The sequence below is a fragment of the Olea europaea genome, chromosome 10, assembly GCF_002742605.1.
Source record: "Olea europaea var. sylvestris chromosome 10, O_europaea_v1, whole genome shotgun sequence".
Classification (NCBI taxonomy): Eukaryota; Viridiplantae; Streptophyta; class Magnoliopsida; order Lamiales; family Oleaceae; genus Olea; species Olea europaea.
In genome coordinates this window covers 23838287-23857925 of record NC_036246.1, presented here as the reverse complement: position 1 = coordinate 23857925, position 19639 = coordinate 23838287, and the positions used below count along the sequence as shown (strand labels likewise).

At 32.9% G+C, this 19639-nt stretch overlaps 1 pseudogene; it reads left to right on the top strand.

The window, feature by feature from the left end:
- Nucleotides 1–14221: 14221 nt before the first annotated feature.
- On the top strand, nucleotides 14222–15751 carry LOC111402688 (annotated as a pseudogene).
- Nucleotides 15752–19639: the final 3888 nt, after the last annotated feature.

Genomic DNA, 19639 nt, shown 5'->3' with positions numbered 1-19639 from the left:
TTGAAAGAAATAAATAAATATATAAAATTTTCTTCAAAATCAATAATGAGGGTGGAGGCGATGACGAATGCAGCCCCACCTACAAATGGGTAGTAGGTGGTTGTTTGAATTGGGAAAGATAAATATTTTTGTCGACTAACAGATTTATTAAAGGTTTGAGAATTTCGTTGCAAATATTATAAAGGTGTAATCTTTTTTATATAATTAATAAAAGGTTAAAAGAAATTCTACCATTTTTAAAATTGGCTAAATTATTGTCAAATATTGACTTTTGGTAGGAAATCGTTGAGAGGTCTTGGGACCAACGCTATGACAAATCATATATTTGGGTAAAACTTGCAAAAAAATTGAGAAGTTCGAAATCAGAGTTGTAATTATCCCATTTTTTTAAGCCTAAAGTTGTTTATCCGAATCAGTATGTGCAATCATAATTTCAACCTAATGCACGTCAATCATAATTTAGCACCAATTATCCTCTCTCTCTCTCTCTCTCTCTCTCTCACATTCCTTTTTAACATGGTAGCTAGAGAGCAAAGTGATTTAGTTGATTTTTCAAAACTACATCACGTATATGAGAATCTCTTCTAATGTACTTGAAATAGGGAAGGAAATGGTAGCATAACATGTGTCAATCACCATGTAGTAGTAGCAATTCCCGCCTTCGTTTTCCTTTTAAATTGGGGGTATTCATACTTCCTCTATCAGTATATATGTCATAAGAATAATGCTATTGTTACAAGAAGTTAAAAAAAAACAGCCCACTTCAATCAACAAAAATAGTAAACTGCAAAAACTGAAATGAAAGAAAAAATGTAGAAAATAAAAGAAAGAACGCGATATTTTCGTCCTAAGGCAAGAGGTTCGGAACTTCGTTTCTAATCCCCTTTTGAGCTTCCGTCAAACGGAAGAATCACTATATCAATCGAACCAAAATCTGTCCGGTACAATCTTCGTAGCACTCAGCCGAAATCACACAAGATTTCCCCCAAAATTAAGCCTCATAAAACGTACAACATTCACTCAAGAATGATGAATCGAAGCCTACACAACAATCACTCAAGATTATTTCAACATAAGCCTCTATACATTCGACAATAGCATTCACTCAAGAATAACACAAATCATCTATACAAGGTTGGATTAATTTCTCATCAACAGGGGCTAATTTTTGGAGTGCAAAAATTGATAGATTGAAGGACCATCGAGAGAGAGAGAGAGAGAGAGAGGTGAGAGAAAATAAGGAATCAGAATTCTGTGTATCACGTCCAGCCAAGCCAATTAATATAGAAGCCATTAGAAGTCTTCATCCAACAGTAGGTAATTTGACATTTGGCAAAATATGGACAGTCCATTTAAAATAAGAGAAAAACGTGTTCCGGCAGCATACGTTTTTGGCAAAGTGAATCAGGTTTTTTTTAGCCCAGCACAGTTTCTTTCATTTAGCAGAAAAACTAGTCAAAGTCAATGGTCAGCTGATCCAGTCAACCACATCATTGTGCCACTTTCTCTACTTTTGCAAGAGTTGCCTCTCTTGACATGATGTAAGTGAGAAGACACATCTTATGATATTTTTATATTTTTATTTTTAACTGAAAGATTTCTTAAATCCTATTTACACTGAGCAGCCCCACATTGAGTTGTCACTACAGCTTGTCACCTATATGACACCATGACTAGAATTTCTGTCAACACATGCTAAAATACAGTCCAGCTCTTTTAAAAATATGAAGAGACAAAATTATTGGTAAAAATTAGGGAGATTTCAATTCACCACTACCACCACCTAGGCATTTCTGTTATGAATCAGTTAGTGTGCTTGATTGATAGCTTTTTGGGACATTCACTGTCAGAATCCTGCCCCAATGCTCCTAAACTTCTCTTCAGTGGAAGTTTGATTTGCATGTCAACGTTTTGCACTATTCTTCTCATGATACATTCAACCTCTAACGAAAAATATATATTCCTTGATTATAATTCATCTATTCAATAAGTTAAGTAATGAGTACAATAGTTCTCTTGTTCTGAGAGAAGAACCTGTGATTAGTCTTTTCAAAGAAATTTGCAATGAAAAAATTTCAACAAAATCCTTTTATTTCATCTCTATGTGTTACTCTATTCGTAGACTACACTAAATGTACAGAAATGGCTATGAAAATGTTTCTCTTATTCACATTAACAAAAGTCGTAAATGAGGATAAGGAAATTACTAATTCATATTTTTGTCCTTCAAGGTTCCCCTTCCTCCTACTTTTCCTATCGAACTTAATCGCAACGCTTATGGATTGTGCATCTCATAGTTTCATTTAATAACTCCTTCATTACTGGATATATTTCTCTATCCTTTCTTCTATTATAGAATATCACTTGAATGTTGGATAGAATTCACAATGCAGTTTTAATTATTTGAAATGTTTTTATATTATTCATTATGGCCTTTCTTGTCCAAAAGAATTTATTTAGTCTTAATTTTACCTGAGAATTTTGCCGGGATTCTGCCTCGTTTTCTGAATAAGCTATGTTGAACTATTTGACTATGCATTTATTCATTTAATCAGCGAGAGAGATGATTCCTCGTTTAAATTAAAATCTACAATTATGTAGATTGTATCAACATTTAACTTTACTTAGAGGTTCACCTAAAGAATCTCTGTTCACATGGATATTTACTAGGCATTGCAACTTTTATAATTCTTTTATAGTGAAGCATCCTTACTTTGTCTGGAGAATAACAAAAAGGATTTTTGGTCCTGTTGCTCACTTTCAGATGGATAGCATTTGATTTGTCATTTGACAAACTCCCTATTCATCAAAATAGTGCATCGTTGTCTGAAACTAAAACATTATTGCCATGTTTGGTATGTTAGATTGAACCGCACTTATTTTGAACTGTACAATAGTGTTTAATATAATAATCAATAAAACTTCTTGTACACCATGTTATGCACCATGATGTACAGCCCTCTCACAATATGAGGGGGCCCACATGAATATTATATTTGTGGACTCCCCTCATTGTGAGAGGGGTGTATGGGTGTACAGCACAACTGTATAATAATATTGTATACCAATCATGCAATGTAACGACTCATGAGTGGAAACATGTTTTATGTCCTGTTAAGCAGCACTGTAATTTTGGAATGTCAAATGTTCTTGTGATACAAGAGTGTAAATTGATGGGTTCTTGTATTGCTGATTGGTGTCATACTCTTTCACTTTCCTTATTTAGTTTGGGTCTTTTCGATTATTATAACAAAGGAGTGACTGAAGATGATGTATTACATAGGATTAGAGAGAGTTGGACGAAATTGAGTACTGTTTCAGGGATTTTGTTGTTTAAGACCATGTTTATTGCGTTATGCTGTTTCTTTGAACAGCAAATTTTGCAAATGGAGCAAGTTTGGATATTAGCTTGGGTTATGCGGTTGCAAAGATGAAGAGAATAAATGCTTGGAGGAGAATATCTGTGAAAAGCTGAAAAGGTAAGCAACACTACATCCCTCTTTTATATGATTGCATAAATGCTCGTTAGTTAGAGATTTGGATTATTCTCTTGAGCACATTCTTAAAAAAAAAAAAAAATTGTTGAACCCCAACCTTAAGGGTCCCCCACCGCCCCTGGCCTGAAGTATCGTGAGGGAGGTAAATCACAGGTTATGCTTCCAAGGGTATAGGGTGAAAGGCTACTTGTACACTTGCACTTACCCAAAAGTCAAATCCATATTTCAGGATTCGAACTCTTGACACGGCAGTCTCAAGCAAAGTTGGATTTCTCTACCCTCCCCTTTTACCATTTGGAGAAATGCCTTGGGGCCTCTTGAGCACATTCTTGACTTTTATGGCGACTGTCCCTACGGTTGCTAATTCTTTGATGCGACAAGTGAATTTGCTGCTCGCTGGCCCATACAAATTCTTGTTTTCGCTGCTAAAAATCTAGGTAGAATCTAGGGGCGGGATGGTAATACAAAAAATGTCATTTTAGTCCCTTTCAACATCATTAAAAAGAGTTGTGTGTTTCGGAATAGTGTTTTTTTTTTAAAAAAAAATTGTGGTTAAAAAATATGGAAAATTTTCGGATTTGCTTGCAAAATATTTTATTGTAACAACGTGTAATTGAAAATAAGTTTTAGAAAAAAAAAAGTTTTTGGAGAGTGATTTACAAACACTGGCTTATGTTATGATTGATATAGTTTAAGAAAAACAAATCTCTTTCGTTCTCTAGTTAAGGGTAAAATCAAATGCAACTCATATGAAGCATTTAGCGCATTAAAAAAATGGAATAAATTAAGGTGTTCGTGGTTTGATTTTTTACATTTCCGTTGTGTCTATTTAGTTTCTCTTTTAAATGAAAAAATTAAGAATTAAAAACCACGCAATTCATATGAAGCATTTTGCATGATATTATCATCTAAGGCCCTTGATTCTTAAACATCATGCTTCTTGGCCTTTCCATTTTACTTTTGTACTCCTATTTCGATTCTTATACATTATGCTTCCTGGCCTTTCCATGTTACCAAATAATATCATTTAAGGCCCTCGAGATTGATTTTTGATATGCATATATTGAAGACAATGAGTGATTAATTAACCTCTTCTTGTCTAATACAGATGAGTGAGTGATCAAATTAACAAAATCGGATGAAGATTTTGTGCCTAGCGATGGGGTGTGGTAATTGAACACTGTCGATCTTAAAAGTAATGGAACGAAATAGATGAAAGAATATGCATATGTTCAAATATTTTGGATGCATCTTATTCAGCATTAGATCTACTATCAAATAGTGCTTATCCTTCTTGCTCATAATGCGTCCCCCTTCAAAGTGCAAAACAGCACATAGCAAGATTCGAGATTGTTTAAGAGTCGGAAATCATGTTTGGTATACTATACAAAATTAAAGGAAAAAAAAGAATGAAATCAACAAATTAAAACCCATTATTAGTGAATTTCCAATTGACTACTTCAATGTCTTTAAATAACTTTGGTTGATTTCTAAATTTGCAAGCATCTTCAAAGCATTTATATCCTCAACAACTATAACATCCCATATTAAGTTCGATTTACCCCTGTATTACCATGTACTCCGAGACTAGCCTCTTTATTGTTATGCAAAACATGTAATTGAGTACATAATCGATCTTTTTCTAATTTATATTCCATTTATTCTCATTTCATATCTTTTCGTTTATATAATGTTTAATGCTCCATATTTTTCTTAGTATTCTCATATGTTACGTTTTATTAACACTTTTTAACAGTGTCATAGAATTAATTATTAAAAAAAAGAATATATTTAAAAAATTTGTCAATTACTTTATATGATCTTCTTCAATCTAACATATCGAATATACCTTAAAAATGGGCTCTAAGGCCGTACGGATGAGTAATGACAAATGGCATACTTTTTACTCGTTCTGCAGGAGAAAAAACAAACAATTTGATTACCTAATAAAAGGATTCCTATGATGTGAAATTTAATATATGTACTAAACAAAGATTTTTTGAGATTCTTGCCAGCATGAGAATAAGAGATAGCAATAACAAAAAGAGAATCAAAGTCTTTGAATACTGGATACAAAAATTTACTTCTTTACAAAGAATCAGATGTGACCACACATTCACAGAGAGAGAGAGAGAAAATTATATATAATTGAGAGTTTATTGAAGGGAAGAGAGAATTTGAGTTCTAAAACAAGAAATTATTTATAAACATTTTAGAATGAGGATATATTAATTCTAGAGACTGTATTTTGAAAAGATTGCACTTTAATAAAAGATTTACGTGATCTAATTTGAAAGAGTTTTGAAGTGACATTCTACCTCTAATATGAGAAATGAATAAATATAGAGAAGGTGACGTTTGTTGAGTCTTAGAATTCAATCGTAAAAAAAATCATTCTTGGAAAAAAAAAATGGAAACATACGAACCCTTGTACTGCTCATTTGAGAACATCAATCTTAAACTTCAACGACTCGTTGGAAGTTTATAAAATTTAATGTTTATTTGAGTATTTTGAACTCTCCATAAACCTCTAGTCTATAGGACTAGAGGTTGATTGTTGTTTTAATAATTTTACCCTTTAATAGTACCAAAATCTCTTATATGACACTTCATAGGTTATATTACCAAAAATAAATAAATAAATAAAAATGGAGATATGCTGAAATTGTTGCCAAATGGAGAAAGAAAGGGTAAACAACAAGATAGACACGAACCATTTAAGCATATCGTGTGCCAATCATTGTTTAAGAGCAATTCTCCTCTTTGTTTTCCTTTACCTTATTTGGTACTTCTCCTTATTTCCTCTGCTGGTATATATGTCCCAAATATATTCTCCTCCCACCAAATCCCACTACAAATTGTGCACCATTTTTTCTTTTTCGAGTGCAAACAAGATAATTAAAAGAGAGAATATATAGAGGGTGTTTGAGAGACATTTTTATGTAAAAATGCATTTTTGAATATTAAATTGATGGGAAATGTATAGTTAAAAAATAGAAATTTTTTTTTTATTTACGCGTAATATTATTTTAATAAACAATGTGTGATTGAAAAGAAGAGAGATAAAATTATATTTTGAAAAAAATGGGTACCAAACGGGGTCATAATGAGAAAAAAAAGTGGAAATCATATTATGAAATGGATGCTATATATACACGATAATTTAGATACATTAGATTTTTCTCATAAGTTAACAATATTTTGTCATTTTTGCGTATCAAGAAAGAGATTAGCATAACTTGCGAGTAATGTGATTTTTTCATGCGAATAAGGAAAAACATATTTAGAAATAATTTTAGATATAAATTTATAGCTAGATGCAATTCTTTTAATTAGAAGTAGGGATTGCCATCTTTCTTGAAGGGTATGATATACATTTATTCTGATGGGAAGAACGCAATATTTTATGATTTATCGATTTGTACAATTAAATGTATTTGATAATATTAAGGAAAAGAATATATAATTTTTTTTATTATATTAATTAATTTTATTATTTACGTACTTGTGAGGCATTTAAAGTAGACTTGTGAATCCAAATCTATGCCAACCGATTTGTTCTGTAATTTTTTTCCTTTGTCACATATACATGATTCATACAAAATACAAATGGCAGGAAAATATCATTTCATGGCCAAGATGGAATATCTGTACTTTCATTGCAAGTTTCATATGTCATCTAAGCAAAAGAAATTTCGACGGGACGGTCGCACCATCATTGCAAGTTTCGTATGTCATCTAAGCGAGAAAATCTTCAGTGGGAGGTCATCCACGTTGTGCGACCGCCCAATGCTGAAGTGCGCAAGTTTCATATGTCATCTAAGCAAAAAAAAAAAAAATCGATGGGACGGTCGCACCATCATTGCAAGTTTCGTATGTCATCTAAGCGAGAAAATCTTCAGTGAGGAGTCGTCCACTTGGTGCGACCACCCAATGTTGAAGTGCCACCCTGGTGCGTGACCCTTCCTTCAGTGCGACCGTCCTACTGAAGATTTTCTCCATCTAAGAATTTACATATGACTTAAATTATAAATAGATAAAAAAAAATTCATAAAATTTATCAAATGGAGGCTAATAGTTAATTTATAGGACTGTATATGGTTTTTTATAAATGAAGTTGAACTATCTTATGTGAAACTTAATGTACGTCTCAACTAAGTTGACACTCACCATCACATCCCTTTGTAAGATCCAAATTATTATTAACGAATAAAACCTATTCAGTCCAACGTATGATCTGGACACACATTATACAAAATAAGCACTGGCTAAATTATAATTTGAATGATCTAAATAATCGACTTTAATGGAAAGTTATAAAAATCGGATTCCCCAAATTGAAAAGTAACTTTACATGGAATAATTAGATATTATTTGACGTCAAACTTAGCATGTATATGTTCCAGATAGGTGTATATAAAAGCATTAGTTGTATGATAATGTGGGTTCGAGATTTTCTAAAAACAACGAACCAAAAACATGCAGTTTGGGTTTCGCTAAAAAATCAAAATTTTTAATAGATTTTGATAAAAGTTGATAAAATTTAAGATAAAAAAGTTGATAAAAATTGTTGATCCCCGTAAAATATGCAAATAAAATTAATTGATAACTTTAATTTAGATTTTGATTAATTGTTTCAACTAAATCAAAAGGGATAGTAAGGGCCAGTTTAACATTATAGAATATTTTTAAAGAAAACTACTGTAATTTTTGTTTGAAAACTAATATTTAAAAGTATTTTTCATTCCAAAAGTGCATTTAAAGGAAGCCACATTCTCTTTTAACTATCAAAAACACTTTAATAAAAGTGAAAATTACATATTCTAATAGATTAAAAATCCTCATTTCATAAATAAGATGTCATGTTTAATATTTCACAAATCTAGAAAAATTTTTAATTAATTAATATATTTAAAAATTAATCTAATAAATAATAATTTCTAACCCTAAGTATTCTCAAAATCCTAATTATTCTCCACTTTCATTTCCCCCCTATCCCCCGATTCTCTCTCTATCACGTCTCTGCCCAGCGACTGGAGAACAAACAATAGAGAGCTGCTCCGTTGCAGCTTCGACAAACTGGTGGTGATCTGAGGAGATCCTACAATCAGAGGAACTACCCATCGTGATCTGTGGTGGTTGGGATGGTGTGTGCGCGGCAACGGTGGCGTGAGGATGCGGCAGTTTTGTGTGAGACGATGGTGATGGTGTGTGGCGGCGTGATGGTGGATCTGGTGGGTGCGCAGGTGTAGCGGTGTTTGGAGTGGTGGCCAACGGTGGGGGTCGGGGCGGTGGTGATGGTGAGATGTTGGTGGTTGCAGGTCGTGGTGATGACGACAGTGAAGTGGTGGTGCTATTGGCATTCAGAGAATTGATGATGATGTCGGTCATGGTCATGGTGGTAGGGTGATGATTTTGGGCAGTTGAGATTTGTTCATTTTTATTAGATCTGGCGGTGGAGTGGGTTTCAATGGCAGTAGAGGAGGTGGTGCTGGCTGCGATGACAGCATTGTTGGTTGTGCTGAAAATTGTGACCGTGACTCGAAATTGGATATGTGACCTAAAAATTGTGATTATGACTCCCAATTGTAACTCACAATTTGGGAGTCACAGTTGGTCATGGCAGTGGTTGTGGTGGTCATGGCGGTTTGGTTGATTTGTGACTCACAAATAAATATGTGACCTGAAAATTGTGACCGTGACTCATAATTGGATACGTGACATGAAAATTATGACTGTGAATCGTAAGTGTTGGTGGTGGTTACAAATTATTTGGTTGACTGTGATCATTAAATTGGTTAATTTATGACCAATGAAAAAGATAAATTGTGACCGAAAAATAGGGCATGACTTAATAAATTGTTAATCTGTGACCAATAATTTGATAATTTGTGACTGTATAATAAGTTGTGCATTGTAATATTTGTGATTTGTGACCAATAAATAAATCCTGACTTATAAATTTTTCGATTTGTGACCGATGAACAAACTCTGACTTATAAAATTTGTGAATTGTGATCGTAAAATAATTTGTGACATAAAATTTCTAATTTGTGACAAAAAAATAATAAGTGACGAATCAAATCGTTAATTTATGACCAAATTATATAAATCTATGACTTAAATATATTTAATTTCTAAAGCAATCAATTAGTTAATTTAACTATAAATAATTTTTAATAAAAACCTGATTTTTGAAATTTGAAATTTTTTTCTTGTTTTTGAAATGTGTCATAATTAATTCTTACTTATGAAATTTTTCCATAATAAAATTAGCCAAACGAATCCAAAAACAATTTGTAGATCTCAAAATTTCCTTTTACTTTTTCAAAAATCATGTCAAATGGGCCTAATTGTTTTTATAGAAGCCCTTAATGATACCATGATTTCCCTATCATGAAAGCGCCCTAGGATTTTTTTTTCTTTTCTTTCTTTCTTTTTTTTTTTCAAAAATCTAGTTAAAATCAAGATTATGGGCAAGTGAAAACTTGTTGCACAACTTGCAGGGATCATTCCCAATAAATTAATAATAAAATTCATGAGTGGGCTATCCCTTCTTGAATATGTGCCTTTTTAATGATTTGAGGGTTTTATGCATTTTCTCGAACAATTTAATTCCGGTACTAAAAAGGAATAACGATAATATTGTTATATTGTTATAAAAAATGATAAAAAAATTTGGACCCCACATGATGTGAGACCTCTGTAAGAGGTCTGTGAACTGAGGGTTCTGCACCCCCAGCTCAAAATATAAAGGTTTCGACATGCACTTCAAAAATAAGAAAATTAAAAAAAAAGTTTGTGATCACTTTATAACAATTTTGTGATTTATTAATTAAATAGATCGACATCACAATAATACAAAATTTATGATCACAGTCATGTATTAATCAAAAATATCACAAAGTTACAAATACGAAGACAAAAATTATGGATCACATTAATAATTTAGTCACAAATCACAAAATTTTTAAGTTGCATATTATTAGTTCACAATTACCTATTTTATTGCTCACAATCGCTTTTTGTCCCACCCACTTTTATCCAACCACCACTCGACATACATCGTCACTACCCAAACATCGCTTCCACCTCTACCATAACCACCACCACATCCACATAAAATCCAAACCACCACCACCACCTTCTCCAATCCACCAAGTCCACAACCACTAGCATGGCCTATAGCGTCGTCACCATTGAACTGATATACAGGTACACCACTGGCACCATCCCAAGTCAATGCCCTTTGTTACAATACTGTAAAATTGGGATTTCTAAGGTTCCTCAAGCATAAGCTCAAACCAAATTCGAATTAAGCATCAAACTATCTCTCCACATCTGTTGGGCTCGGAAGCTCCAATAACACACGTTGATTCCAAATCGGATTATAAAGAACGAGATTTAATGACAATATTGAAGTATACTAAATCACACCACAAAAACACAAAATTGAATTTGTAAAGAAAGAATACAAATGGTCAATGCAGAGGAACGATGTTTATTAATTCAACAGTATGGAGAATAGAAGACAGACTAGCAATACTGCTTCTGTATTACTCTGTACAAACTGACCTGAGGAGTCTCGTATTTATAGGCCAACCCTAGAAGAGTTCTAAAAGGTAAGAAAATATATTACAATTAGGAGATTCAATTTCAACAGGATTTTGTTTCCTTATTCAACTTAGTTTCCTTAAACCCTAGGCTAATATTCTCCTAGTCCAAGTTGAATATGCCTCTTCAAAAGACTTCTATATGAGTCATACTCCTAACAATCTCCACCTTGACTCAAATTTCGGTGCTACAAACGAAACTTCTAGATTTCAAATTCATCTACATCGAAATTAATTGGCCAAATCTCCTCAATACAGTAACCACTTCATATAAACCAAACACTCGTTCTCTGCTCGGCGTCCACAATCGACACCCGAACCCAATCCCCAGGGTTCCCAATTCCACCAAGGAATTAATGTTGATCACACAGGGTCGAAGCAAACCCTGTAGCAAAAATCAAACCAAATGCTTGATCAGAAGACCCCTTGCTGGAACTGTCGCCTTCAACGTCCCTAGAAACATCCCAGACATTGCTGACACCATGGTACCTATGCTCGATGAGTCCTACCCGAGCAACTGAACACAATGTATTCGCTGAAATTAGTGGCAAAGTGGAATCACCAACGCTCTCCCTAACAATATTTTGAATTGACTCAGAGCCCAATATAAGAGGTACTGTACCCAACTGAACTTCCACCACGGTACTATACTTGTCCAAATATCTCATCTTAATTGGTTCTGCACTCCCCTGCAAAATGTAAAATTGGGATCTTTTCCATGATTTTAGTACAACTCGGACTCTCTTTCGGACATTTAAGACTCCACCTCCTCCATAGAATTTATACCCTTTTGCATCCAGGGTACTAAACGATATGAGATTTCTTTTCAGGTCAGGAACATGTCGAAACTGATAAATTGTTCTAAATATTCCATCCCGCAGTCTCAATCTAACTCGACCAATTCCTGCAACCCGACAAGATTGGTTGTTTCCCATGACAACTCCACCTTGTTGAACAGCCTCATGTCTTAAATAAATTTCTATTGGAATACATATGGTGAGAACATGCTGAATCAAGAATTCACTCCTCGTTAGGCCTAGATTCCACATCAAATACTGCGGTCAACATCACCTCTTCGCCATCTAAACAATTCTCAACTACATTGGTTTCGTCTGAATTCAAAGGTTGCACCCCACGATTTACAGCTAAATCACCTTTAGCCTACAACATATCACAATCCTTCTGAACATGTCCTTTCCTTTTGCTGTAGTAACAGGTGACATTGCTAAATCTAACTCTGATCTGTCTCTTCGTCAACCATCTTGAGATTCAAGAGCTTCCCCATCCCTTAATGTAGCTCCAACCAAATGCTTCATTTTCTCCTTTGAGTACAAATCATCATAGATATCTTCTATAGTCAAAGTATCTCGACTATACAAGATAGTATCCCAAAACGATGCATTAGATTCAAGGCAAGATCATTTTCATCGTACTTAACCTCCAACGTCTCCAAATCTACAACTATTTCCATGAACACGGCAACATGGTCTTACAACGACTCTCCTTCCGCCAAGCGATGTGAATACAGCTTCTACTTAAGGGCCAGTTTACTTGTAAAAATCTTAGTCTTACACAACTATTCCAACTTCAACCACAAAGCAGCTACTGTTTTCTCCTTCAAGACATCCTGCATAATATTATTGGACAGATGAAGATGAATCAATGAAATAGCCTTCCGATCTTTCCGTTGTTTCTCCTCCATTGTCCAACTAGCTGGCATCCTCTCAATACCTAGCAACGCATTATCCAAATCCAATTGCGCGAAAATAGCCCTCATCTTTACTTGCCACAATGAGGACTTTGTATTGCGATCTAACAGCGGAACATCATACTTCAACCCAGCCATCTAGAAAGAATCTCAACCAATCTACAGAAAATCAACAACCTCGCTCTGATACCACTTGTTGGGCGCGGAAGCTCTAATAACACACGTTGATTCCAAATTGAATTATAAAGAATGAGATTTAATGACAGTATTGAAGTATACTAAATCACACCACGAAAACACAATATTGAATTTGTAAAGAAAGAATACAAAGGGTAAAAGCAGAGGAACAATATTTATTAATTCAACAATATGGAGAATATAAGACAGACTAGCAAAACTGCTTCTATGTTATTCTATACAAACTAATCAGAGGAGCCTCGTATTTATAGGACAACCCTATAAGAGTCTTAAAAGGCAAAAAAATATATTACAATTAGGAGACCCAATTTCAACAGGATTTTGTTTTCTTAAACCCTATGTTAATATTCTCTTAGCCCAAGTCGAATACGCCTCTCCAAAAGACTCATATTTGAGTCATAATCCTAACAACATCAACTCTAATGGCCGCGACCGGTCCTCCTTCCTTGTCTCGCTGCAAAGCTCCATTCTTCTATCGAAAAATCAAACTACCTCTCCGACATAAACTCTAGCCACCGCTATCGATCTTCCTCCCCAGTCTCACTGCAAAGTTTCGTCGTGCTGAACTCAACGCCCTCTTCTATCATGCTGTAAAATGTGGAAGACGGTGGAAGAGAGAACCAAAAGAATGAGTCTACGAGTGAAGGGGTTTAGTGTTACATAATTTTTGATTAAAAAAATATTAATATTTGATTTTTAAAATTGAAAATTAAAATGTAGGGACTTTGGTAATTTTCTCTGTGTTATTTTCTTGTCAACAATAAAGCTTGATGGATTAATTAAAATGATAGATTGTTAATCAAATTAGATGGATATCGCAAAGAAGCATTCTTAGTTAATAATAGGGAGTGAAGATACAGACTGATGTATCATAAAATGATTGAGTGTTTTTGTTTTAATTTTTCAAATAGTCTAAACATGTGTCGATATGTGTTCCATCTGAATTTGAGTTTGGATTTGAGCTTGAATGTGTAGTATTATTGTAATTAATATATTGAACAAATACAGCGTAATATTATGAATGCATGTATGAACATATATACACATGTCCATACATGTATAGAGGGGAACAACTCTTGCCCTATATAAACCCTCTAGCTTCATGCAAAATTATATTGCATTCTTATTTCAATTATAACATATTTCTATTGAACGCCTCTTTCTCTCTCTTTCCCAACTTTTTTTTTATATCACACATTTCTTCAATGGAAAGGAATTCACATAGACAACTTGCTAACATGAAGAAGTCCCTTTTTGATCAGGTATTTCTTAATTACTATTTTCTTAGTATTAATTGTGGCTCAACTAGCCAACACAGGATTATTCCTTCGTTCTAGGTGAAACTTTTCTATTTCTCCCATATTAAGAGAATTTTGCATTCAAAACACATTCGTTTTTGCAAGTTTCTGGTGAGAAAGTTCCATGTATAAGTGTTCTCTCTTTCTCTCTCTCACACACACAAAGTATTATTAGGTGTATATATATATACATGAATGTTAGAATGATGCGCGGTGTTGAAAGAGCATTGTCTAAATATTTTTATTTTGTTGTGTTGTTGAGAATCAAAATAATATGGGACATTGTCCAGGGATATCTAGATCAAGAACAATTTACTCAGCTGGAAGAGCTACAGGATGATGCAAATCCGAATTTTGTGGAAGAAGTTGTCACTTTGTACTACAGGGATTCAGCTCGATTAATCCAAAATATAGAGCAGGCTTTGTGAGTAAAATCTTAGACTTTTATTTATTTATTTATTTTTATTTATTATTATTATTTTTATTTTTTTTTGGGGCATATCAGTTGCAAGATTGTCACTGAATTGACTCTGGGGATTTCTCAGTCCCCATTGGAGATGCAATTCAGTACTCATAAGGTTTAAATACACACCTGACTAAAATTGACATCAAAAGCTTAGATTCTTGATTATGAATTTGTATTTCCTTTTTCTTGTCAGGGCGGAGAAGAACCCTCTTGATTTCACTAAGCTGGACAACTATATGCACCAGTTCAAAGGAAGTAGTTGCAGGTAATTATTTAAAGAAAAGAACAATAATTATTCCATAATCAAAATAAATCAAGATAGAGATCTTGCGGGTATCTTTGTTCATCTTTCAAATATAACCCTCCTATTTGTGTAATCTATATTTGCAGCATTGGAGCCAAAAAGTTGAAAAATGAGAGCACACAATTCAGAGAGTACTGCAGAACAGGAAACGGCGAAGGGTAATTAATTTTCTACTTTTAGTCATGTATACAATTTACTGTCTAAATCTGATAGACCATGCAGCCAAAGTCTCTAATTTTTTTTTTTCTTTTTCTTTTTTCTGGGTCATGAGTTAAATGTAGGAAAACTACAGGTTTTCAAACCTGCTTGTATTTAGATTTTGAAGAGAGCATCCATGGGCATTTGTTCATTAATATAGACTTTAATGATATTAACTGATACTTGATGTTTTTACAGATGCAAGAGAACCTTCCGACAAGTGAAGAAAGAATATTCTGCTCTTAAAAAGAAATTAGAACAATATTTTCAGGTCCCTTTTCCCTATTTCAAATTAATTTGTGCGACACACCTAGAACAGGCGCACACTCACATGCACAGCTCGAAAAAGAATTGTTTCATCTGAAAAAGTAACGTGCATATTAATTTAGAGAATTTTTTTCTTCTCATATTTTTCTTTCAGTTTGCAAGACAAGTTGGGCCTGTTGAGGAGGCATGTCGCCCAAAGTAAGGAATCTGTGCAGAGGCCGTAATTTTGGTGCATGAAAGATGCTATATAATTGGTGATTATGTGTTCATGTAAAATCCACCATTTTCATCGCCTAATCAATGCAATAAAACAGAAAATTTTGGTGGGTGTATGTTTGTATTTAGCCTTTATTTTAGATCTTTTTACCCATAAGAGAATTTGGGTAGGATGCTGCTGCCATACAACTAAAATACTAATGGGTTGATGTGAAGTTATGAGTAAAACAAAGGAAGAAAGAAATTTACAGCTATTAATATATTTATTTACTTTCTTGTTTTTAATCAAACTACCATAAGAGTTCAGTATTTATTAATACTAAGTAGAAACACATGCGATGCACTTGGTTTTGTAGTAACACTCATGTTCTTGAAATATTTAAACAATTAATAATACAGCGAAATTTGCAATTAAGAGAAAATAATGTACGGTGTTTATAACATGCAATATTTTTTTTAAATAGTCGATAATAGGACATAGTAGGTTTAATAGGACGTCCTAATTACTTTGGCATCTTAGTAGCACCCTCATCATCTACCCATTTTGACTACATGCCCGTAACTCATTTTTTCAACCACATTCTTTCATAAAATAATTTTACACGTAAACTCTAAACTTTATTTATTTATTTTTTAATCACACATTCTCCAGTAAATTACTATTCAAACACACATTTTTCCAAAAAAATTGTTTCTCAAACGGGGGCGAAAATTGAAGTTTGAAGCATAAAATAGAGTGCAATAAACTTATGCAAAGTGGCAAGATGAGGGAAAGCGATAATGCACGGACAGAGCTATGAAATTAAGAGTAGGAGGCTTGAAATTTGAAAATAAACCCATCTACACCTGAGTGGTGTATAAAATACATTACTTTATATAAAAATGTAAACTTTTAGATTAACTATTTTTAAAAAGATAAACAACTTAGGCTTAGTCGGACAATTTGACACTTAGCCCTTGTTTAGGCCCCATTTTAACGAGATTTTAGACAAAAAAAAATGTTATTTAAAATAGTGATTTTTTAAACATGTATAGTTAAAAAAGAAGAAAATTTTTTGGTTTATATGTAATATAATTTTATCGAAAAATATTTGGTTAAAAAGAATAGAGAAAAAATGCATTTTAAATAAAATGGAGCACAAACAGGAATTTATAGAAAAACTTATTCAATAACTCAAGTTTAGGATTTATTTATTTATTTTATTATTATTATTATTATTATTATTATTATTATTATTATTATTATTAGTCAATTGCTTGATATAAGCTTTAGAAAGGATAATTGGCATAATACCCCCTCGCCTTTATCTGTATAGTGTAATACACTCCTATCATTTTATTTTGACACAAAATCCCCCTAAATCACTCAAATGTTGTGGAATATAATCTTTTCTTTTTATTTATTTATTTAAAGAGGAGGACAAACTTGTCCTTTTACATGAATAAAAGATGAAAAAGTTTTATTTCTCAAAATATGAATAGTTTAGGGGTTTTTTTGCATCAAAATTAAAGGATGGTATTCCACGATACAAGCAAATTTTAGGTGTGTTATGCCAACTACCCTTTTAAAAATCTTTACCTTAATATAAGAGGGTTATGCCACTTTGATAAAAAATGGTTGGCAGATGCAGTTGTTAAGCAAGTTAAAATTTGGGATTCCATCTTAAAAATGTCAATATTGTTAAGAGGAGTAACTTAAGATCTTATAAGTTGATTTATGTTTTCATCTTTATTCGATGTAGATTATATTCCTTAACATGTCACAGCAAGATAATGGCTCGTTTGAGAAGATCAATATTGAAATCTGTGTACTCATTTTTTAGTCCTAATCGAATCAAATTGCTCTTTAGAGTTTAATGAGCTCTAAGATTTTGGGTTCCAACTTAAAAAGTTAACCTTATTAAGAGGAATAACCCAAAACCTTAAAAGTTGGTCTATATTTTCATCTTTATTCGATGAGAGACTATATACCTTAACAGTAGTGACGTAACTATATTTAAAACAATTCAATGATAAAATGTCATGTGACATTATGTCAACAATTATGTTACTACAGCATGACTCAATATAAGAACTGGATAAATAAAAATGATGGTAATTTTTAGTATTATGACAATCAAGTCAAAATATAAGAACACAATAACAAGAACATGGGAAATATAGGTGTGGGAAAGTCAAGAAAGCAGAGTTTTGGCTAGAATTTAGAGAAAAAAAATGTATACCTTTGATATTATTTGTGCATTTGTATTTAGAATAACGCTATAGCCTATGTGTACATATTACATGACAACTTGGTTTACATTCTTCCATATGTAGAGGAAATTTGTGCAGTAACGTGATGGATGAATTAAAAAAGAAAAAAAGAGTGTAGATGTTGTCATATGGAAGAGCGTAAAAAAATGTATAAGAAAGAATATAAATATTAATGTTGTATTTATTTATAATTTCTTAGGTCCATAGGTTAAGATGTGGTAACCATGATTCACGATAGTAGCGCCCCTATTAGCTAGGAAATTATGGTTGTTCGAGGTATTGTTTTCTTTTCCTATTAAATTATTTTATTGAAGATTATTCTCCTAGATCTTCCCTGATCTCAATGAATTCTATACCAATATTTAGAAATGTGTTCTTATGGAACTGATCCACTAATACCGTGGGACATTATAATGTGGATACTAAATACCAAAGGCGAAGGACCTTGCCTACCGAACCAATTAGAGTTCGTCATCCTCTGATCTTATGCGAGACTCGATGAAGATGGTACTCATGAGAAGACTGTGGGACATGTAATGTTGCTGGAGGCGAAGCTTATGACTCATAATCTTCACTTTACCTAGGCGAGGATTGTGGAAAGCATGCAAGGTCTCCACATGGCAAGTGATAAAGTGCATTTAATGTGTTTATTCCTGCCTTGATTCTTATTTATTTGTAATTATTTTGAGCGAATTTCTATTTAATTTAGGTTTAATTTGGTTAATTGCAGGTAAATTTCGAATTGGATAAGTTTAGATAAAATCGAATTGAAACTATACAAAATTGAGGAATTGGAGACCTAAATGATCAAGCTTTGAAGTAGACGATTGACCATTCAAATAAAGAGGACCTGAGATGCACAAGAACTTAATATGAAGGACAAAGGTGCACTTAAATATCAAAAATTCTATTCCTAATTACACTTAAATTCTTCATTGAAGATGCTTCAGGACTGCTTTTTATGGTTTTTAAAGACTTCTATATATAGTGTTCATTTTTCTTTTTATGGAACACAGAAAAATACATAATTATCAAGATCAAAAAGAAAAAAGCTAAGGTTTGAAAACTTTTGAGATTGAAGAAGATTCGTGGTGCAAGATTCAACTTTTTCTATGATCAAGATTTCAAAACCTGATTAAAAACTTTATATTCTTTTTATTGTTTTCCTTTTATTAATACGAGGAACTAGATCACTAGTTGGAACAAACAATATAATCTATATGTGACCTTTTAATTTAATTTTCAAGATTCTAATTCTTTAATTTTATGTGTTGATTTTATTTATGGATTTTAATGTTTTGAATTACTTGGCCAATAATTCTATGATTGTGTGAATCTATTAAGAATCGAGATGGGTTTTAGGTTTAGACCACATAGTAAGATTTGGAAACTAGTATAAAAGCCTAGAGATAACATCCCAGTTAATGTGGTCATTGCATGTATTCTTAGAGACTTAACGCATTTAACTAAAGTGTATCCGAATTCACATAGATATATGGAATTGAATTAGTTAAATAGAATCAATTTGAATTTGAGAGAGATAAATGAAAGGGATTTCATAAATGAACCCTACATTAGTGAAAAATCTTGATTAGTGGAATTAAAGGGATGTCATAAATGA